This window comes from Prunus avium, chromosome 8, assembly GCF_965620075.1.
Source record: "Prunus avium chromosome 8, drPruAviu1.hap1.1, whole genome shotgun sequence".
Taxonomy (NCBI): Eukaryota; Viridiplantae; Streptophyta; class Magnoliopsida; order Rosales; family Rosaceae; genus Prunus; species Prunus avium.
Window position 1 is genome coordinate 22342120 of NC_142291.1, and position 19326 is coordinate 22361445.

The window sequence follows — 19326 nt, forward strand, 5'->3', positions numbered from 1 at the left end:
AATAACAAATAATATTATTCAGAATGCATGGCAAACAGAATAATTAAAGCTAGCTAGCTAGCTATGAGTCAGTCAGACTCATATCCAATCCTGCCGTGTCATCTTCTGTGGAAAATAATCCCTGGGGAAGAAGTAGAACGCAATGGAGGACAATGCCTCAATTTCTTCCTTGCGCCGGGTGTTGACCATTGTTGTCAGCTCCTTAACCCATTCCGGCTTCTCCTTGACGAAATCTTCTTCCAACAGACGTTGCGCTAGCTCAAGATCAGCCGTACTCATGACCAGTATACACCGTGGAGACAAACCAGTGCTCTCCAGATGACTAGGTCGGAGTCCCAACCATTTTAATTACATCGCATCCTCCTGCTACGAAAAGAGAGAAACTCTTCATCGCAAGTGGACTAGTGTCCCCGACAGCTAACACTGGGAGATCTAACTCCTCCATCTTCCTTACAAAGCCAACCGCATACTCGACTCGAGGGCGGGCTCTCGTGTGTAGACAAAGATACAAGAAAACGTGTCGTCAACCTTATCCTTGGCCAATTCACAGAAACCATTCAGACTCCCACACAATAAGAAGTACTTTGCTTTGCTCTCCATATCACTAACGCGTGCTATCTCGTACGGAATGCCTGTTGCCATAGGGAAACGCGTCAAATGAATCAAATGAATCATACAGCCTTCATAATGGAAACCCACAATACTGCCATCGATTTTATCCTTTTATAATTCTCCTTGTTTTTTTCTCTTTACTTTTTTTTTTATGATTTCTTTATTATCTCAAATTAAGGTTGACCTTCCTTGATGAATTTTCTGGCTCCGCCCTAAGGGATGGTTTTGTCCAACTCAAAGCATATGTGATCCCTTTTCTCCCTATATTTTTATATTGGTCATGGAGCCTGTTATTAGTGTTAGTAAAGACAAAGACAAAACATAGACATCCCTAAATGGCTTGTCTACCACCTTGTTACTTTTCCTTGTTTTCATATTCCTTGTTTTAGGGATGGAAACTCTCCATGTTTCCCTCCATGTCTTGTGCATTGTTTGTAACTAATAATCACCTTGTATACTTGTATATCTAACTCTTCACCAAGTAAGAAATTCAATTGGCAGATTTGAATTCTCTGCAAAACCTATCTTGTTCTTCTTGTTATACATTCTCAACTCTCTCAATTACACTATATTTGGCATGGTATCAGAGCAATCGATTTTGGTTGCCTCTGCATAACCTTGTTCTTGCCTAAATCTCTACCTATCCTTGCCCATAATTTGCTGTTATATTATTTCTACCTCATACTTTGCCTTGCCTCAAAATTGGTCTTGATCACAAGCCATTTTTGTGCTCTTGTTTGCTGAAGTTTTAAGCTATTTCTTCCTCTACATCCTTTTATATATTTACCTCATGGGTGACACCAACGACTCCATCAACGACTCCACGGGCGACTCCTCTAAAATCGACTCCACCAAGATCGACTCCACAACACCACCACCACCCCGGTCCTCTCATGACTACTCTCCAATTACTCCTGATAAGTTGGATGGGTCCAACTATCCTGCATGGTCTCATAGTGTTCGCTTGGCCATCACTGCTCGTCGTATGGCTGGTTTCATTAATGGTAAAAAGATTGCCCCTGCCATTGATGATCCTAGCTATGAAGCTTGGGATGAAGACAACTGTTTGGTGCAGTCATGGCTCCTCAACTCCATGACCAAAAAGGTACGTGCCTTATTTGATCACTGCTCAACGGCTTATGCGGTGTGGGATGCAGCTCGGAAGACATATACTGTCACACAGAATAGCTCCAAGTTGTACCAACTCCGTCGTCAGTCAGTCACCACCTCTCAAAGTGGTGAACCTGTGAATGTATTCTACGAAAAATTACACATAATATGGCAGGAAATTGACAGCATCCGTCCCTGCAAACATACCAATCCCGATGATGTGGCTCTTCACCAACAAGCACTTGAGGTGGAACGTGTGTACGATTTTTTGGGAGGAATCGATCCCAACTTTGATTCCGTTCGTAGTCGGATTCTTGCCATGAATCCGCTTCCAGCAGTCATTGAAGCTTATGCACTAGTGGTAGAAGAAGATAATCGCCAATCTTCCATGCTTGGTGGTGGGAGTGCAATGGCGGTCAAGCCATATCGGCCACCACACCGTACGTCCTCCGGACTTCCCCCCCGGGGCCCCAAAACTGACAATGCAAAGGGAACTGAGAAGTGCACTCATTGTGGTGGTGATCATCTTGTTGAGAAGTGCTTCAAGCTTCATGGTTATCCTGAGTGGTGGGATGCTTTCAAATCCCGCAACAAAACACCCAAGGCAGCATGTGTTATAACTACCGATGCCTCTCCATCTTCCACCCTACTCTCCGACTCCGAATCAGGTACACGACCCACTACATGGATAATTGACACAGGTGCCACTGATCATATGACTTTTGACTCTACTATGTTTTCCACAATATCTTCTAAGTCTCGTCATCCTTACATCACTAGTGCCAATGGAGTCCCCTCTAATGTTGCTGGTGAAGGAACTATATCACTTTCCCCTTCCTTATCTTTATCTCATACACTACTTGTTCCCTCCATCAATTGCAATTTGCTGTCTGTTGGAAAATTACTTGACTCACATAACTGTTATGCCACATTCTATCCTTCCCATTGTCTTTTTCAGGACCTCACGACTCACGCGACGATTGGGCATGGTAAACGAAGAGGGGGGTTGTATTCCTTAACGGTCTCTTCACCACCAAGGGCAGCTCATACTCAAGGTTCCAGCTCACAAGCTCGCAATCAACATCAGATTTGGCTTTGGCATCGTCGTCTAGGACATCCATCCTTTGGCTATCTTCAACGTTTGTTTCCGTCTTTGTTTCGTGGCCTAGATCATTCTCAGTTTCAGTGTGAAACCTGTGTATTGGCCAAAAGCCATCGAACTGTTTTTCCATTAAGTGATAATAAAACGGAATTCCCTTTTGATTTGGTTCACTCTGATGTTTGGGGTCCTGCTAAAGTTTCTTCCAATGGCAAAAGATGGTTTATTACATTTATTGATGATTGTACTCGCATGACTTGGGTATATTTACTAGCTCATAAAAGTGACGTTTCCGCTGCAATCCGTGAATTTCATGCTATGGTTACCACACAGTTCCAAGCTTCCATCAAAGTATTCCGGTCTGATAATGGTGGGGAATATGTGAACAATGTCTTGGCACATTTCTTTCGAGACCAAGGCATCATTCATCAAATCTCCACATCTTTCACTCCGCAACAAAATGGTGTCGCAGAGCGAAAGAATCGACAATTACTTGAGGTTACTCGTGCTTACATGCTGGATAAATCGGTCCCTCACTACTTATGGGGACATGCCCTTCTTTCTGCAGTATATGTAATTAATCGAGTGCCGAGTAGTGTTTTGAAGTTTGAAACTCCACTGAACACCTTGGCTCGTCATGTCTCTCTTCCTACATTCCTCAAGCTGCCTCCTCGCATATTTGGTTGTGTTGTATATGCTCATGTTCCATCTCATCAAAGAAGTAAGCTGGACCCTTGTGCCATTCGATGTGTATTCGTTGGGTATGGATCAACTCAAAAAGGATACAAGTGTTACCATCCTCCTACTCGTAAGCTCTTTGTCACTATGGATGCCACATTTCATGAAGATTTATCCTACTTTGAAGCTGCTATGCCCCCTTCTCTTCAGGGGGAGAGAAGGAATGAAGAGAAGGAAGAAAAAATCCAAGTCTGTGACAAAACGACCGGTCGCAACCCAGAAGCGACCGGTCGCTTTCCTGAAACGACCGGTCGCACTAACCACAGCGACCGGTCGCCTTGCTCCAGCAGTGATGAAAATCGATTCTGTGACAAAATGACCGGTCGTAATCCAGAAACGACCGGTCGCACTGACCCCAGCGACCGGTCGCCTTACTCCAGCGATGATGAAGATCGATTCTGTGACAAAACGACCGGTCGTAATCCAGAAGCGACCGGTCGTCCAGACTCCAGGGAGGAAAATCGACTCTGTGACAAAACGACCGGTCGCACAGAACCCAGCGACCGGTCGCCAAGCACCAGTGAACTTCAAAATTTGGACAGCGATGAAGGTATTGGAAAATTGTCGTTCTTATTTGGTGAAGATCTCGGAGGAGACAATTCAAATGGTTGCTGCGATCAACAACAAAATACAACCCCTTCTTCTCAACCATCGGACCAGTCGTCTCGTGATGAGGAAACACTTGAGGTAATTCCCGAAGCACCTAATGCTATACCATACACTCTCCCACCTAGGACCACTAGAGGAAAACCCAAGCCTCAATATTGTCCTGACCTTACTGCCAAATCTAAATATCCCATTAATAACCATGTTTCAACTCATAGATTGTCAAAGTCATATGCATCATTTGTCAATCAATTATCTACTGTATGTGTTCCAAATAAGTGGCAGGATGCTATAACAGATTCCAGATGGGCTGAAGCAATGGCAATTGAAATGGAAGCTCTGGAAAAGAATTCTACATGGGAAATGGTCCAGTTGCCACAAGGGAAGAAACCAGTTGGATGTCGGTGGATATACACCATTAAATACAAAGCTGATGGATCCATAGATCGATACAAAGCTCGATTAGTGGCCAAAGGGTATACACAAACATATGGAATTGACTACCAAGAGACATTTGCACCTGTTGCCAAGATCAATACCGTACGTGTTCTCATGTCATTGGCTGCAAACCTTGATTGGCCACTATTGCAGTATGATGTAAAGAATGCATTTCTTCACGGGGAATTGCAAGAAGAAGTGTATATGGAACCACCACCAGGGACCTCAATGGCACTTGGTCCCAACACCGTGTGCAAGCTGAGAAAATCATTATACGGGCTAAAGCAGTCACCACGAGCCTGGTTTGGAAAATTCACAGATTCTATGAAGCGCTTTGGGTACACTCAGAGCCACTCGGATCACACTTTATTCTTAAAGCGTCGTGGTGACAAACTTACGGCCCTTATCATCTATGTTGATGATATGGTGGTTACCGGTAATGACAATGAAGAAATGAAGAATCTGCAGAAGCTCCTTGCTAGTAAATTTGAGATGAAGGAATTAGGTGCGTTACAATATTTTCTTGGCATAGAAGTTGCTAGATCAACACATGGCATATTTCTATCCCAACGAAAATATGTGTTAGACTTGTTAACAGAAACTGGAATGCTTGATTGTAAGCCAGCTGACACACCTATTGAGCAGAACCACAAGTTAGGGATGTATCCAGACCAAGTACCCACTGACAAAGAAAGGTACCAAAGATTGGTTGGGCGACTGATTTATCTATCACACACACGCCCCGACATAGCTTATGCTGTGAGTATGGTGAGTCAGTTTATGCATCAACCAAGTGAGGCACACATGAATGCAGTAACTCGGATCATGAGGTACTTGAAGGTTGCCCATGCCAAAGGGTTGATATTCTCCAAACATACACATATGAACCCAGAAGGATACACAGATGCGGATTGGGCAGGATCCATCACAGATAGACGTTCTACTTCTGGATACTTTACATTTGTGGGGGGCAACTTAGTCACTTGGAGAAGTAAGAAGCAAAAAGTTGTGGCTAGATCAAGTGCTGAAGCAGAATTTAGGGGAATGGCTCAAGGAGTTTGTGAATTGCTCTGGTTACGGAGATTACTGAAGGATCTGGGAATTAAACCATTGAAAGCTACAAACTTGTACTGCGACAATAAATCAGCTATCGAGATAGCACATAACCTAGTACAACACGACCGTACCAAACATGTGGAAGTCGACCGACACTTCATCAAAGAAAAACTAGAAAGGGGTATAATCAAGTTTCCATTTGTAAACTCGGAAAACCAACTTGCTGACATCCTGACGAAGGCCGTATCAAGTAAAGTTTTCCATGACTCACTGGACAAGTTGGGCATGCTTGATATCTTTGCACCAACTTGAGGGGGAGTGTTAGTAAAGACAAAGACAAAACATAGACATCCCTAAATGGCTTGTCTACCACCTTGTTACTTTTCCTTGTTTTCATATTCCTTGTTTTAGGGATGGAAACTCTCCATGTTTCCCTCCATGTCTTGTGCATTGTTTGTAACTAATAATCACCTTGTATACTTGTATATCTAACTCTTCACCAAGTAAGAAATTCAATTGGCAGATTTGAATTCTCTGCAAAACCTATCTTGTTCTTCTTGTTATACATTCTCAACTCTCTCAATTACACTATATTTGGCAATTAGGAATTAGATCCACCACGCATTTTAACCTTGCTGCACTTGCTAAATTGGGATGGAATTGTTTAACTGATCCAATCAGTGTTAGCAGCTTGTTATTACCAAAAAATACCTAAGACATGAATATTTTTTTTCTACTTAAAACGAAGCTTACCCATTCGAAGGCTTGGGACTGCTATCAACAGCATATGTTTTTGGAATTGGGTCTTTCCTTTTCCACTAATCAATCTCATACCTGCTTATCAATGAAACTCTCCTTAGACTTACTACGAAAGTTAATCACTTTAATAGGAAATAGACTTGGAACATAAGCAAGCTACTGCAGGTTTCTGATCAGGCTGTTTTGGGTCCCTGTTCCAATGGTTCAATTCACTATCAAAAATGCTTATGAGCTTCATGTTAGTGTTTTCAGGTGTGTGTACTCAGAATTTGCAGAAGGAAACAAATGGAGGAAGAAGCAAGAAGAAATTATCAGAAAATCTGTCTGCTATACGTGTAGCAGCAGAGTGTTCATTCACAGCTTTCTCACTTACAATCTCACGCACATAGTGTGAGGGATATATCTGTTATGCACAGTAGCTGGATCTCTTACATCACAAGATGATCTCAGCCGTTCACTTAGGCAACCAATAGGAAGCTTACACTTGTCATAAAAGAGATAAAATGGAAAACTAATTAAACTAACTCTTAAGTCAGCTTAAGGCTTATAATTCAACACTCCCCTTTAAGTCTTGAGCTGATTTAACTCCAAGCATACTTCTGAGGTAATTGAACCGATCCTTAGACAAGGGTTTGGTGAAGATGTCAGCCAGTTGCTCATTCGTGGGACAATATTTCAGATTAATAACTCCTTCTTGCAAATCATCCTTGATGAAATGGTATCTCCTGTCAATATGCTTTGTCTTCTGATGAAATACAGGATTCTTAGTGATTGCTATTGCTGAGATGTTATCACAATGCAATGGAGTAGCTTCGGTTTGAAGCTCTCCAAAATCCTCTAACACAAAACGTAGCCAAATGGTCTGTGTAGTAGCCTCTGCTGCACTGATGTACTCAGCTTCTGCAGTGGACAGTGCAACACAATTCTGTTTCACAGAGGCCCAAGAAAACACTCCACTTCCAAAAGTAAAAGCATATCCTGATGTGCTCTTGCTATCACCAACTGAACCTCCCCAATCACTATCACAGTAGCCAATTAGGATTGATCTCTTGCCTTTCACATACTCTAAACCATAGTCTAAAGTTCCTTTGATGTATCTCAAGACTCTTTTAGCTGTTCCATAGTGTCTATTTGTGGGGCAATGCATGAATCTAGCAAGCAGACTTGAAGCATACATAATATCTGGTCTAGTAGCAGTTAGGTACAAGAGACTACCTACAATGCTCCTGTATTGCTCTTCATTTGCAGCTCCACTTCCATCATCCTTAACTAGTTTCTCAGTTGCTACAAGGGGTGTTGACACAGATTTGCATTCAGTCAAGCCATATTTGTTCAACAAGGTGCTAGCATACTTCTTTTGATGTAGAAATATACTAGACTCAGTTTGAATAACTCCCATGCCAAGAAAGTGATGAAGTAGACCCAAGTCAGTCATCTCATACTTAGCCATCATATCTTCTTTGAATTCAGCCAATAGTTCTTGATTGCTCCCTGTATACACAATATCGTCTACATAGATAGACACAATTAGGATCTCCTTATCTCCCCTTGCTTTGGTGTACAAGGTTGCTTCACTTAAGCTTTTCTTGAAACCACATTGAGAGAAATAGCTATCTATCTCTCCATACCAGGCCCTAGGTGCTTGTTTCAAGCCATATAGAGCCTTATGCAGCTTATATACCTTTTCTTCTTGACCTCGAATCACAAAACCATCCGGTTGAGCAATGTAGACTTCTTCTTGTAACACTCCATTAAGGAAGGCAGACTTCACATCAAGTTGATACAATTTCCAGTTCTTTTGAGCTGCAAGAGCAATAAGTGTTCTAATAGTATCCAATCTGGCTACAGGTGCATACGTTTCATTGTAATCCAGCCCAGGCTTTTGAGCATATCCTTTGGCAACTAAACGTGCTTTATTCTTTTGAACTGAACCATCCAAATTTAGCTTAGTCTTGTAAACCCATTTAACTCCAATCACTGGTTTTTCAGATGGTCTGTCCACCAACTCCCATGTTCCATTCTTTTCAATCATCTGCAATTCATCTTGCATAGCCTTAAGCCAAGATTCATCCTGTGTAGCATTTGCATAGTTTTCTGGTTCCATGATGCACAAGTTACATTGTGCCAGCACATCATCTAGTCTCCTCCACTTCAATGGAGAATGATCATAGGCTTGAGTTCTCCTTTCTTCACTACTTATATCACTTGGAGAATGATCATAGGCCTGAGTTTGAGGTGTAGCCACATCATTGTCATCTGAATTTCTAGAACTGGTATCAAAATTTACTTGATTTCCTACTGAGTATGATGGCATGTCTGAACCATTGTTATCTGTCCAATTCCAAGCACCTTCTTCATCAAATGTCACATCCCTTGACAATATCAGCTTGTTAGAAATTGGATCAAAGATCCTATAACCTTTTTCACAAATTGCATATCCTACAAACACCCCTTTTTACTCTTTGGTTCCAGTTTGTGTCTCAATTCATTCGGCACATGAACATAACACAAAGAACCGAATATTTTCAGATGTGCAATTCCAGGTTTCCTTCCACTATATGCTTCAAATGGAGTGATGTTGCTAAGGGCTTTGGTAGGACACCTGTTCAGCAAGTAAACAGCTGTATGCACTGCTTCAGCCCATAGGAAATAAGGCATTTCCTTCTCATGCAACATTGATTTGGCCATCTCAATAACAGTCCTATTCTTCCTCTCTACCACTCCATTTTGCTGAGGAGTATAGGCCATTGTGAGTTGCCTTTGGATGCCTTGAGTCTCACAAAACTTCACAAATTCTGTAGACAGAAACTCTCCACCTCTGTCGCTTCTGATGCATTTCACTTTGTGTCCAGTTTGTAGTTCAGTCATGGATTTGAACTTCTTGAAACAACTGAAGGCTTCTGACTTGTTTCTCAAGAAGTATACCCAAATCATCCTTGTGAAATCATCAATAATCAACATGAAGTATCTGTTCTTTGAAACAGATTCATTTCTCATAGGGCCACACAGATCTATATGCACTAATTCAAGTGCCTTGTTTGCTCTTTGAGCTTGTTCCTTTGGAAATACATTCCTGTGTTGTTTTCCAAATTGGCACCCTTCACACACACCACTTTGTTCTTCCAATTTTGGTAAACCATGTACCATTTCTTTATCCCTTAACTGTTTCAATCCTCCAAAATGCAGATGACCAAGTCTCTTATGCCAAATCCATGTGGATTGAGTGAAACTAGTCTTCATAAGTAACTGCTTTTCAGCTAGAAAAGATACAGGATAACATCTGTTACTCTTCATTTGTACCTTGATGATGAGATAATCCATGGATGAACTATCAAATACCCTGCACATCCCTTCTCCAAACACCAGACAATATCCATGCTCATCCATCTGCCCAACACTTAGTAGATTTTCTTTCAATCCTGGCAGATACATTACTTCTCTGATGTATTTTATGCCCTTTGCTGTATCAATCATCAGTGAACCAATACCAGCTACACTCACAAGTGCACCAGTTGGCATTTGTACTTTCCCAGCCACATTAGTTCTCACATCAACCAGCAACTCTAAGTTTCCTGTCATATGGTTGCTACATCCACTATCAACATACCATTCTCCATTGGTTTTGATCTCAGTGGTTGTGCAATTTGCATAAAACAAGTTCCCTGTCACCTCCATTTGATTTACACAATTAGCCTTCTGCACATTCTTGTTCACAGTACAGTCTCTAGCAAGATGTCCAAATCTGTCGCAGTTATAGCATTTTGGTTTTCCCTTGTATCTGCACTCACCAAAATGATGCTTTGAACACACCTTGCATTGAGGCTTTGTATTTTCCTAGTTTGAGAATTGTGTTGAGGTGTGATTCTGTGCAGAATAATTGTTCTGCTGTGACTTGTCTTTTGACTCCCATGACTTCCCTTTAGAATTCCAGTTTCTCTGTGACTTAGATGAACCAGACTGAGAAGTATTTTTATTCTGACCTTTGGAATTCACAGTAAATGAGGCAAATGCCTTCTCAACTGTATCAACACTATGCATTTCAAGCCTCTGCTCTTGACTCTTCAAAATGGCAATCACTTCCTGCAACTCCACAGTTTCTAGTGTCTTTGTGTTTTCAATCACAAGGCATATAGGATCATACTTCTTACTAAGACTAATTAGAACCTTCTGAACCTGCCTCTCATTTGGCTGAACTTCACCAAATGTTTTTCATTTGGTTGATCAATTCATTTAGTCTAGTAAGATAGTCAGATAAGGATTCATTATCACGCATCCTAGTATACTCAAATTCACGTATGAGGTTTTGAAGTTTTACCGATCTAACATGATCTCCACCATGGTATTCAGCATATAGCAATTCCCAAGCCATCTTCGCAGAATCTGCATTTGCAATTCGTGGAAAAATCTGATCAGAAACGGCATTTTGGATGATACCCAACGCTTTCGCATCCTTCATGAGAATCACAGCTGTTTTCTCATCAACTTCTTCTTCTGAGATTTCCTCAGATACCTTCTTCTTCTTTGAATCCGGGATTGAAAACCCCTTCTCTACCAAACTCCATAAACCATATGATTTGAATATGGTCACCATCTTAATCCTCCAAAACTCATAGTTCTCACCAGAGAAAATTGGGATTCTAGCCTCTGAGCTTCCAGATCCAGCCATTTTGAATTTCAGATGCACCTGGAAACAAGTTGTTTTCAGATCGACAATTGATCGAACTCAATCAGCTTCGTGAGCTATGAATGAGCTTCACCTCGATCGATTTTCTTCACAGAACGAACGCCCAGCTTCAAATAATCAAACCTGGCTCTGAGGCCATGTTAGTGTTTTCAGGTGTGTGTACTCAGAATTTGCAGAAGGAAACAAATGGAGGAAGAAGCAAGAAGAAATTATCAGAAAATCTGTCTGCTATACGTGTAGCAGCAGAGTGTTCATTCACAGCTTTCTCACTTACAATCTCACGTTCATAGTGTGAGGGATATATCTGTTATGCACAGTAGCTGGATCTCTTACATCACAAGATGATCTCAGCCGTTCACTTAGGCAACCAATAGGAAGCTTACACTTGTCATAAAAGAGATAAAATGGAAAACTAATTAAACTAACTCTTAAGTCAGCTTAAGGCTTATAATTCCACACTTCAGAAGCAGGATTGTTCACCTCATCCACAGGTGGGTTTGCTTAAGAAAATGTGGAACCTCTGCGTGCCGCCAAAAGTACAAGTTTTTGTGTGGTTCCTACTTAGAAACAGACTCCAACTAAGAAACCGTCTTCATAAGTTCTTTCCCGGCCTTAGCCCTGACTGTGCCCTCTTCATAAGTTCTTTCCTCCTTGTTTTAAGTTAAATTTGATGGCTCCGTCCAAAATTCTGACGCAACTATTGGTTTTGTTCTTCGAAAAGAGTGGTAATGTGCTTCTTGCTGGTGCTAAGAAGATTGGTTTGGCTAACATTGTTGTGACTGAGTGTCAAGCTTTACTTACGGGATGGTCTTGCCTTTGCTATTAACAGAGGATGTAAGAAAATCCAAGTGGAAGGAGATTCTAAATTAGTCATTGATTGCGTTCTCCGCCAAGCCCAAGCTCCATGGACTTATGGCTGCTCATGCAGGATATTTACCATTTGAGCTCCTTTTGTGAAGTGCACTTTCACCATGCTCATAGAGAAACCAATTTTTTGGCAGGTGCCCCAGCTAATTTTGGGCATAGACTCTCTTCTCCTTGTTTATGGGAGAATGGCCTACCCCCCTTATTGTTGTTAATGCTTTCTATTTTGATCTCTTTGGCCCCCCTTGTATTAGGGGCTTTTTGTTGTGACTTTGTTTTCATCTCAAGAAAAAGAAACAGACCTAAAATTTGTTCCAAGTAGATTTGCTTACAAATTAAACCCAAGCAAGTATTTCCTCAAAATTAAACCTAATAGACCACAAGTTGGTAATTTGGACCAAATAAGGTAGCGGTTGGGAGTGCGGTGCTTAAAAAATAAGCGGGGTTAAAAATAATTTTTGCAGCTGAAAGTGTTTGGTGAAATAAATCAAGTCAGCTTATTTTAAAATCTCAGGTCATCCAAAGCAGTTTTTCAAAGCAGGTTGGACCCAGCTTCTCAAAGCTGCTTTTGAAAAAAAACAGTCAGTTCCTTTTAATGATTTTTTCATTTTTCCCATAACGCCCTTACTACTTTTCCAAATTGACAGCCCATATCCCTCCCATTCCAAAATGGGTTTCGTCTCCCCTCTGCACGCAAGGCACTCCTTTTCTTCCTTCTTCTCACTACAAGTTGGCCAGTTATTGTGAGCCACAATAACCGTTTCAATTTCACCAACAATCAGTCTAAATTAAATTGAATTTCATGTGTTGATTCGTAAATTTCATTAAATTGAATAAAAATAGAGTAAAAAACCCTAAGATTTGAATTTGGGCAGTAGGTATGACTTGGTGGATTTGGGCAGTGGTAAGGCTTGGTGGATTTGGGCAGCATGGGGGATCAAGTAGAAAGACGGTGGTGGCTTGGGTGGAGAGAGAGAGAGGTGGTCGTTGGGTGAGGTTTGTTCTGTGGGGTTGGCGCGGGGAAAGGGTTGGGTGTGGTGATATGGTATCGGGGTCGGGTTGGGTGGGGTTGTTGGAGCGGCCTGACAATTGTTTGTGGTGGGGGAAGGAGAGGAGGGAGGGGGTGAGAGTTTGTGGTGGTGATGGGGAAGGGGTTTCAAAGAGAAGATGGGGAGGGGTTGTGCTGCTGTGCTGATGAGAGGTTTTTTTTTTGGTAGAGAATTTTATTTGTTTTTAGACTATTTTAAAAATTTTAATATTATTTCTCATTTTTGTTGTAAAGTCTTGAGTGGAGCCCACACATTTGGAAATAATGAAGGACATAATGATGAAAGTATTGTGAAAGTGGAAGACATGATTACACACATTCACGGGAGGCAATAACATTTGCCTACAAAATAAGGCTTCCTCCTCATTTGTAATAGATAGAGAAAATGAAAGAATCAATGAAAAACGTCAGACTTCTATGCTTTCTCTCTCAATTCTCTCTATAATCTCTTTAGTTTTATAACACGTTATCAGCACGAATTCGCTTTCAAAATACCAGCTGAATTCTCTGATGAAACCCAGACCTTTTATTCTTTTTCTTCTTCCTCATCACCATCGTCATGTGATCTCTACTTCCAAACCCTCATACTCACATACGCACCCTATCAGTACCTCACTGTCTTTTCTCTCCCTCTCTGTCTTTCACTTTCTGTTTATTTCTAGGTGTTGAGGCCCAAAAAATCAAGGGTTGGGCCTAAATAAATTCCCGACCCAATACGACACTTGATTAAGGAAAGACCCGATTTGGAGCACGCAAAAGTTTGTCACACACACTCGCACGGGCCACAGTCCACGTGTCATGCCAAATAAATAATCTGTCATGCTAAATAAAAACCAAGATGAGCCTATAAAATGCCATAGCTCTACGAGCCCATGCTAATTATCCCGTCAAGCATTATATCCCTTTTCAAAGGCGATAAAATTCGAGCACGCCAATCGACATGCCAAGCCAAGCGGAAGATCATTATTTTATACCTAGCCACGCTACAAGCTTAAGTGGGCCCAAGCCACGCAAATGCTCGGGGCTTGCTGAGTGGGTTGTGGTATGGATGGTAACAAGCTTTCATAAGGCCCATTGATGAGCCGAGAAATGGAAGTTTTGGGTTTCTTGGGAGCCTGTTGCATTCCTAAAAGGACACAAATTAATGTGTAAACAACCAATTAAAAATACCCGCAAGTGCACGAATCTATCGAAGTATAGATTATGTAAGTACGGGGTCGATCCCACGAAGAACTTGTCGGCTTCCTATAAGTTCTAATTTGAGTACGTAAAGAACACTTATTTAACACACCACAAATGCACAAATGCAAAATGGAAACTAGAAATGAGTAAAGAAGTGTAAAAGAAATGGAACAACACAAGAAAACTAAAGAAAAACACAAACAGCATTTTCTATCACCATTTTATCACCACTTTATCACCTATGAACAGTGCTAAAATAGTGCGTGAACAGTGTCCGGAGACCGGTCGTGAGGTAAGAGCGACCGGTCGTTTTTGGGTCTGGCAACCGGTCGTGAGGTAAAAGCGACCGGTCATTTTTGGGCAGAGTCGAAACTTCAAAAATGTGTGATGAGCGACCGGTCGTGAGACACTAGCGACCGGTCGTTTTTGCACAGAGTCGTTTTCTCTGTTTTTCAGTTTCGACCTCTGTCCAGTTTTTGACCTATACCTTTCCAACCGTTTATCCTAAATTCACGTTCTTTATACGGTTGGATTCAGCACAGAAAATGGAAGAACACAACGTGGACCAAAAGTCGAAAACAATTACGAAAACAAATAAAATTCAGTAACAAAGACACATAACGTGTCAAACACGCAACTCACACACACATTGGGGGGGGGGGGGGGGGTTTGATTTGTTTGAAGTGACCTATTTCTATTGCATGAAAGTAAATGGACTTTGAATTTAAATGAGAATGGCAGAGATGAATTATCACAATGTGAAATTAAAATGTAACAAACACTAGGGTTTCGGAATCCACCCTAAACAATTCTACCAATGTTCATGAATACTCAAGTGATGAACTCTAAACGTGTTGTTGAAGATGTTCGCAATCAAGACCAGTACGAGTGGCTCAAGACGCATTGATTCTCTCTAATGTACGTAAAGTGCAGTACGAGTGCTACAATACTTGTGCCTTCCCTATAATCGAATCTAGGTGTGCTTAGTACTTTGATTCAATTACAAGAAAAACCCATTAAGTTCAAAGAGAATATGAACATCACAAGAATCCTAATAGCATGGTGTTTACATTAGGTATTCAAGAAACCAATTCACATGGATGATTCTTACTTCATCCATTTATTGCTTAGGATAACATGAAGATACACATAATCCCAACAACCTCAAGAAGCATGCTTTCAAAGGTGATCAATCAAAGAAGAACATACATCAAGGATAGATTAATTTGGTGAATTGGAATTCATCAACAATATCCAGAAATTCATACACTCAAGTATCAAAACAATAAGGTAATCATGTTTAGGGCTTCAACCTAAGCCCTAGCTATGGAGTTTAGTTGCTCATACTTATTCCAAATACAAGCTCAAAATAAAATTAGAAAGAGTTTACAGATTTTGAGAAAATGATGAAAGCTTCAAGGTCATCAATGGTGGAAGCTTTCTTCTCCACTTTGCTTGGCTGCACCTTGGCTTTCTCCTAGCTCCCAGCTCTCCAAAATCTGCTCTCAATGTGTAGAATGATAGAATGAATTCATTTCCCCCGTTCAAAACCTCTCCCACTTCAGATTGCACTCCCTTTGCTCCTTTTCCCATCATTTCCAGCTCACACTTTTAATATAAAACTCATTCTTTCCTCTAAAGCCTTTGCCCTTGTCCCCTTTGTCATGATGAAGCCTTGACTTCACAAAGATGCCAAATGCTTCAGAAAATATCTCTTTTACAAAGGTAATTCCTTGTTACCAAGAGTTATGGTAACAAGAAATTAAGATGACACAAAGGAGGTGAAAGCTGGCCAAAATCGGATTTCCAAAGCTATGGTAACATGCTGGATTGGTTGGATAGGCAATACTTGTCCAATGGAGCTCAAATTTGGATATGTTGTAGTCAACATCCATTGGAACAAGTTTCATGAAGATCTTCACCTCATCCGAGCACCAGAGAATGCTGATCCCAGGCCAAGAAGTTGGCCTACGAAAATGAACAAAAACAGAATTTATAACCAATAATGCACTTTTAGCTCATTTTCATTCTAACCAAGGTAAAATCTAAGAAAACACAAAAAGGAAGTAAAAAACTATAAAATGTCAAGAACTAACTCAAAATAATAGGTGAATAACATGAAAAATCATGTGTAAAAATGAACCGAACAGAGCCCAAAACTCAAGCCCATTTCTTGAGCCCAAATATGTGGGTAAGCATAAAAGAGAGAGAAAAGGAAGCCCAATACTCTAGAAAAATTAGCCCTTCACCTTAATAAAATAGCCCATCACTTTAGGAAGTTAGCCCATCCCCTTAATGGGCTAACCCATCACCTTAGAGAGGCCCAAGTAACCAAGCAAAATATCTGCCATCTCTCCAGCACTTAGCTGGAAACAAAAACAACGATAAAACCAAAGCTACCCATGTGAGTGGACTGCTGGGAGCCTCCAGCACATGGCCAAAGACAAATCCCAACACAAGCCATCCAAAAAACCAAAGGATACTTGAGCAAAACACCATTCAGACCAGCGCCCTTACCAATTTCTTTCTCCCACCAGGTCTGGCCATAGAAGAGGGAAGGAAAGAAGGTGAGATGATAACCAAAAATAGGAGTTCAACGCTGGAGCAGCTGCGGGAAGGCCTTAGAGCTCCCAAAAACCTTGTCTTGGTGTGTTTGGACTGAGGAAATTGCATAAAAGAGGATGAATCGAAAGGAGAGAAGAAAAAGGGAAGGGGAGACTTGGGAAAATTGGAGAAAAGCTTTTAGGGTTTCTTGGGAAGGAGGAGCTTCCATCGGCTATAAAAGGGAGTGTCTTCTACCCATTGAAAACAACTCAATCGAAGGCAAGCAAACTAGACCCAGAGAGCAAGCATCATCTCTCACCTCTGAAACCCTTCAATTTTGAGCCACAACTCTCCATCTCCTCCAATTTTCTCTTCTGGCAAGCTATTCCAGATCTTGACAGACTTTTCGTCAAGCTGCTGGAAATTACTTAAACCACCCATCGTTCCTCCTCATCTCTCTCCCCCCTTAGCCAACCTTCTTAGAATCACTTCCCTTTCCTTAGAACCCATGTTCCTCATAGGAATTCACAGCCTTCTCTCTGTTTATGCTAAACTCATGCTGTTCTCTCTCTCAAATTGCTAAACTTGTGAAAGCTTAGCTCCCATGCCACAAGCTCCTTATGCCAAGCCATTCCATTGCTAATTTGTCACGTTTATTTGGTTGATTGGTGAAAGAATCCAATGTGTTTTCTAAGGTTGTCACTACTCCTTTCAAAACTCTCTTGGAGCCTGGTCTTTGAACTCAGAAACAGGGGCAACCTCCTCCGCTCATCCTTTACAGCAGCCCAAGCCCATTTGTCTGGCTGCTGGAAGAAAAAGACCCCTACACTAGGGAAACTTCAGAAAAGAAAAATGGGTGTGCAAGTACTGATGGAAAAAGGGTGCGCCATTGATGGTGGCTTTGCTTGGACTCTACCTGCGATTTGAAAAATTGTCACAAGACTCCAACAAATAAAGGCTGGTGATGATCCAAAACTCCTGTGCATCTCATGTTCCTCATATCCGAGAAGCAAAACCAACCAGAAGAGAAAAGTGAGAAAATCTCCCAACAGACCCAGAGCAACATATCAGAACAAATGATTCAACCTTTGCCCCTTGGTGTTGAGAACCCACCGAAAAGGATAAGCTCTTTGCCTCCTTATCTCTTATATTATTTTATTATTATTACATACTATTTAACATCATCATTAGTGCAGATGTGTTGTGGCAGTGGAAAAGCATGATATATGTTGGGAAGCAGTTTTGGTTTAATATATTATAATAATAAGAAAGCAATTGACTGGGGACAGGACAAAAGCAATTGAATTGGAAACTTGGAGCATGCGTGATATCCTCTGCCACTAACCACTTTCTGATTATATATTAGTATGAGAACATATAATATAATAATATATATAATACTATGGATGGTTTTCACCTCCTATATTTTTAGTGGTGGTTTTATCCCCACATTTATTTTATTCAATGTATGGTGTAGGTTTATTACCCATACAAAGTGTGGTGCGGATTTATCGTCCACACAACTGCCTTTACTTTTATTTAAAAGTATGGAGCAGAATTAGTGCCCATACTAACACGTTTACTTTACCGCACATTTACTTTTATTTAAAGTATGGTGCGGGATTAACGTCCATACATGAGGCAATTTAATTTATGAATTTACTTTATCGCACATTTACATATATTTAAAGTATGGTGCGGGTTTATCGTCCATACCAGCAATTTACTTACAAGCAATTTATTTTATGAATTAATTGTGCAGTATGATGAGTTTTTACAGTTTACAGATCAAGACCAGAAGTTCCTTGATCCTCATCATACAACTGCATCCGGACTCGAAGATCCTTGATGATAATGATATGAGAGCTGGCAGTCTCTTCGGTACTATATTTGTAAATAAGAGATCGGACATGAAGATCCTTGATCCTTGACATGTAAATAAGGACCTAGAGTTCCTTGATAATGTAACAGTACCGTATTGATTAATAATGCCGTACACATAAATAGTAACTGTACTGGCAAATGTACGGTACGCATGAATAGACACGTATTCATGACTTGATGAATAATACCGCATACATGAATAGTGATGTATGGATAAATATTAACCATGTTGGGTAAACCGTCACTATATACAAAAGGGAACCTGCAGCCCTTAAACTCATGGATGAGCAATTAAATGAGATTCCAAAAGTTACTCAAAACATGGACGATTATATAAGGGCCTAAAGTCCTGAAATATGTACAGGAATTTATAAAAATGTCCATACCATGAAAATATGTGATTTTGGCCCGAAATTCAAAATCTAAGAGTATTAAATGTCCATACCATGAAAATATGCTATTTTGGCCTGAAGTTCAAAATTTGGCAATATTGAGAACCTGAAGTTCCAACAGTTAAATGGACAACCCTTGAGGTATTATTGCAAATTGTGGTACACCACATCTTCCTTTGGCATAAGAAAATGATGAATTTGATAAAGTTCGATTCTGTTACAATCGACACCTCAAGAAAGAAATATATTTTGTGAATTCCGGTTGTTAAGAATACACCGTGAGATGGATAATATCAGGATAAACCTCAAA